At 35.0% G+C, this 5,449-nt stretch overlaps 1 pseudogene; it reads left to right on the top strand.

Moving 5' to 3' along the window:
- The first annotated feature begins 1,292 nt into the window (after positions 1 to 1,292).
- Positions 1,293 to 1,868, top strand: LOC127232205 (60S ribosomal protein L11-like; annotated as a pseudogene).
- Positions 1,869 to 5,449: the final 3,581 nt, after the last annotated feature.

Here is a 5,449-nt window from a genome sequence, read left to right as displayed (position 1 = left end):
TTGTATATGTAAATGAAAAAATAATACCTCAGAAATTTTAACTTATTTTCCCAAATTCGTGCATAAATAGGTGTCAGAAATTCATTTCCAGTGCCCAGGCTCCAAAATGTGTCTGAAGGTAGCATATCAGATATGGTTTGCAATTGTCATTATCATTTCTGAGTGTTCATTACTTCTTCAAAGATGATAGAAACCATGTATCAGCAACTTATATAGTTATTGCTATATTCACTCCTCCCAACAACATGGAACATACCAGTAGCTTTGAAACTACACTTCTCCCTCTGAAGCTAAACAGATAATGTATAGACAAACTGAAATGAAATCCACATATCCTTAAATAGTTAATAAACAAAGAACAATAAAAAAGAAAGAAAGAAAGAAAAGAAAGGAAACAAAGGAAAAAGAGTGTAAAGATCCTGAACTAACAGGAGCTTAGGGAGGTTTAGGAAGGGTCACAGATTTAGACTCGATGATAGAGGAATTTAGATCAAGGCTCCATTAGTAAAAGTTGTATGTGATCAGCTGCTTTGAGGCCAGAGGTCATACAGCATTTCTTCCTTCTTTATGAAGATCCCTTCTATGCACAAAAGGTATACCAGAGGAGACATCAGATAGAAAACTGTGCCCACTCTTCATTTGATAGACAGATAGATATGAATATACATGCATATGGATATGTACATAAGTCTATATTTATACCCTAATGTGTACACTTAGAAACAATGATAAATGGACTGAATGAGGGTGTGTGCACACATGTACATGTGTATGTATATATAACAACACACCCATTTATAAGTTCAGGTATTTGAGACTGGTAGTGGTGGTGCATGGCTTTTATCTAGCACTCTGTGAACTTGAAGCAAGCCTGGTCTACAGTGTGAGTTGGAACTACAGTGTGAGTTCCAAGACAGCCAGGGTTGTTACACAGAGAAATCCTGGAGAGAGAGAGAGAGAGAGAGAGAGAGAGAGAGAGAGAGAGAGAGAGAGAGAGAGAGACTAGGAATACAAGATTGTAGAGAGCAAGGGAGCAGATTTGTATGAGAAAGAGAAAGATGTAAAAATGATGTAAATAGAATCCTCAATGTTTTAATTAAGAATGAAATATTCATTTTTTTTCTTTTTTTCTGAAGGGATAAAAGTTATTTAAATATTGAACAGCCTATGATAGATTTAAAAGAAATCTTGCACAACTTTCCTTTGAAGATTAATACCTAGTTCGATAAATTATAATTCATGTAATGTATTCAATTAAAAGTTTTATTGTTGCTCTCTTCCTGTTCCCCATCATGTCGCAAGATCAAGGCGAAAAGGAGAACCCCATGCAGGAACTGTGCATTCGCAAGCTCTGCCTCAACATCTGTGTTGGGGAGAGCAGAGACTGACCTGGGCAGCCAAGGTGTTGGAATAGCTCACAGGCCAGACACCTGTGTTTTCCAAAGCTAGATACACTGTCAGGTCCTTTGGCATCAGAAGAAATTCAGAAGAAATGAAAAGATTGCTGTCCACTGCACTGTCCGTGGAACCAAGGCAGAGGAAATTCTGGAGAAAGGTCTGAAGGTGCGGGAGTATGAATTACGGAAAAATAACTTCTCAGATACTGGAAACTTTGGCTTTGGAATTCAAGGATGCATTGATCTGGCCATCAAATATGACCCAAGCATTGGGATCTATGGCCTGGACTTCTATGTCGTTCTGGGTAGGCCAGATTTCAGCATCGCAGACAAGAAGTGCAGGACAGGCTGCACTGGGGCCAAACACAGAAAAGAGGAGGTCATGTGCTGGTTCTAGCAGAAGTATGATGGGATCATCCTTCCTGGCAAATAAATTTTATCCAAAAGATCAATAAAAAATTTTCTCAGAAATGCAAAAAAAAAAAAAAGTTTTATTGTTATTATGTCCTAAATAGCAATATATTCTAAACAGAAATAATTATTAATTGTTATTTTATAACCAGCAATGCATGGCAAGATATAAAATGTTTATATATCAGTTTCACCATATACAAGAAAACAGTTTGTTTCATTCGGTATTGACCTAAACCAAGGATCTGTGCGTCCTAAGCACTCAGTTCACCATGGACATAATACAAGCTGAAAAAACACTCTTCTATGGACATAAGTATTTCATTATTTTTTAGCTCAGGAAATCACTCTTCTCCCTCTCCTTGGTCCATTGGCCATCCTATCACCGATGTAAAGAGGGTACATGTGGTGAGGTAGGTCTCATCTGATCTTTGGACAGGACTGAAATATTCATACATCTGGGATCTGCTTTTATGAGACGATTCAGCTCTCTTCCAGAGTAAGGGTAAATATAGAGAATAGGGAGGGTGGCTGGGGAATCACATAACTTTCATTAAACAGCAGCTCCTGTCTTGCAAAGGCTGGGATACAAGGCCAAGTCATCACATGGTAGCATGCTCCTATCATAACAACCAAAGCACAAAGCCTAATTACCTTCAGTGGCAGCAGAGGGAGAGCTTCTGCCAGGACATGTATCAAAGGTCATGCTTGAGATAAACCAGGAATCTGGGCCTAGAGACAGTCTCCAAATAAGGTCAGATAGAGAGCAGGAAACCTCTGCTGTGGCAAAGGTTGTTTTCCATGTTGCAGTGAGCTCAGGGAGATCTGCCAGGCCATGGTAGACTGTAACTTCTACCTCTCAGGGCCTCCCAAATTTCTGCTATCAAAAGTCAACATCACCATTTCCCCACATTGAAATTAAAATAAACAGTCATTTTTATAGTGCAAACAAGATTTAGAGTGCTGGGCTATAGTAAAAAACAGGCAGAAAAACTGAGCAGAGGTTAAGATTTGTTTTGCTGCCTCACCCTCCCTGGGGAACAGAAAGAGGATGGGATGGGGGTTGGTGGAGGCAACAGAGGAGGACTGGAGATTGCAGAAACTGGGATTAAAAACATATTTAAAAAAATAGATTTGTTTTGCTAATGTGAAGAGTTGGGCCTGTGGTAGTTAACTTTAAGCAGGAGACTAGGAACAATCACTGAGTAGTAGAGACAATGAATTTGTTTTTTTTTTTTTAAAAAAATTTTTTCATATGTTTCACATAAAGTCCACAATTTTCCTTTCCTCCTATCCTTCTAGTTGTCCAGTCCCCCTCCCCAAATTTCCACATACCCTCCACACCCTTCCCATTTATGGTAATGATATCACAGCTATACTGTCAATAATTTGTTAAATTCATCAGTGTGAACAGAATTGCTAGAATGAATCAATTTAATGGCTATCAAGTATATAATTATATGCAATATGAGAGTTTCCATTAATTAATGATTATGTATGTGGTTAATTTAAATTATCAAACAGCCTGATATATGTCATGATCTTTTTAGGATAGGTGAAGTTATAAAACTATCACCAGGAAAGATCAGCACACTGACTTGAAGAAGAAATAGGAAGCCAGTTCATTTAAACCTGATTTTAGCTCTCTATGCAATTTCATTTTCCATGCAAGAGTTTCTAAGCTAGGAGGAAAAAAATGTCATCTAATGCAAAAATATTGTTGGGAATCTAAAAATTTTGGTAATGGAAGCATTTTAACTTTACTGAATTGTTTAAGTTTTAAAAATTTAAGGCAAAACTTTCAGTACTTTTAACTAATGAGTATATTGTATGTACCCAGTTTATTTCTGATATATGTACAGCCTTTACTACATAATATTGTCTAATATAGCATATTGATGACTGTGAATATATATTATTCAGTGACTTCTAGGTCCCAGGTTGTAGGCTCACTGGGTCCTTATTTTCTCAACTTCATCTCCCTCTTGAGCTTTCAAACTTGAGCCCCATTGCTGCCTAATGCTTCAAGAGCCTGATAGCTTCAAATTTAAAGAGTGAATGGATTCAGCTTTGCAGAATACAAAATGAATAATCAGAAGAACTCAATTCATGTGGTTATTGGCCCTTGTTCCACGAACCTTTCTTGTTAATATGTTACAGTATGTATTAACATCTTAGTTTTCATTGCTAACTCACTTCCCATTTTTATGTAAATATTGGCTGACCTGTGGTGTTCAATATGTTTTTAAAAATGCACACTTGAAGCATGTGTATTACAAATTAGAATCACTCCAGGTTTTACAGGACCAGCAACAACAGCGTTCTGGATAATTAAGTTTTCTCACTTCATGCTGTTGCTTTAAGTTCAGTTTCCCTTTTTTGAAATTGATTTCTGTCCATGTTTTAAGTAACATGAAAGATGGTAAACAATTTAATGAAATATCACTGAAATGAAATAAGATTCAAAGCTCAATAAACATAATATAAATTGGAAAAGTGACATTTTGTGACTGATGATTATTTGCAGAACTGAAGACATTTTTGACTGATATATGAAAGACTTAAGCAATATTTATACATAATATTAGTTTAAATTAATTTTGCAAGGTTATTCTATGGTAGTTTTCTGTTTAAATTGATTTTTGTATTGATTACTCTTCATGCATTTGAAAATTCAATTTTTATTAATTCTGAACACTTTGTAGAAAGAATGCTTATTAATTTACTTATGTATTTTATCATATTAAGTATTAAAAAATTGGAATTTCTTCAGCATTTATAGATCATGAGATGTATTATTGAACAAAAATAATGTCTGGAGACAGCCTCTTATTGATGATTTAGGTAGAATGAATTACATTTAGCTTTGGTAGAATGATCTTAATAAATGCCAAATTTTGTTTTAGGTTTGTTTTGCTTTTTTTGATTATGGTTGCCATTAAAAAAAAAAAGGAAGGAAAGAATGAAGAAGAAAAAGAAAGAAAGAAAAGAAGAGAAAGTAAGACTAGGCAGATTTTTCTCCTGTCTCAGCCTCCCGGGTTTTGGGATTGAATGCATGAGGCACCATGCCTGGATTACATAGGAACCTGCAACAGATATACTTAAAGTATATTTTCTATTATCAAGTAAACATAACAAATATTAATAGATACAGCTAAATAGAGCCTAGGTGGTAGTTGAGATAAGAAATTATGAAATAATGTACCTTTTCTGATTAAAAAGACCATATTTTTATGGCAGTAGGAAATATAGATTAACTGTTTTTTAAAAAAATATACACAAAGACTAGACAACCAAAGATAAATCTTAAAAAATACTTTCACAGTCTCCTAAAATTTAATCTACTCTTTATGTTTTGAACACATTAGCATTCCCCAAAAGGGATCAAACACACACAAAACATTGTAATATAATTACTATAGATTTATATACTCAGTAGAAAGATTGTCTGAGCATGTCAAGGAAAACAATTGAGTATGATCATGAGTAATTATGAAATTGCTGGGGTTTTTTTATTGTGAATATGTAGGATTGTGTCATGTTGCCATAAATAGTACTTTAAAATGTTTTTGTGCATCTTTGTTCTTTTCTGATTATATTCTTTGCATAAATCTTTAGAGGTGAAATTATTAGGTCAAAGT

The sequence above is a fragment of the Phodopus roborovskii genome, unplaced genomic scaffold (genome assembly GCF_943737965.1).
Source record: "Phodopus roborovskii unplaced genomic scaffold, PHOROB, whole genome shotgun sequence".
NCBI lineage: Eukaryota > Metazoa > Chordata > Mammalia > Rodentia > Cricetidae > Phodopus > Phodopus roborovskii.
Note: the sequence above shows the minus strand (reverse complement) of the source record. Positions and strands in the feature narration are given on the sequence as shown.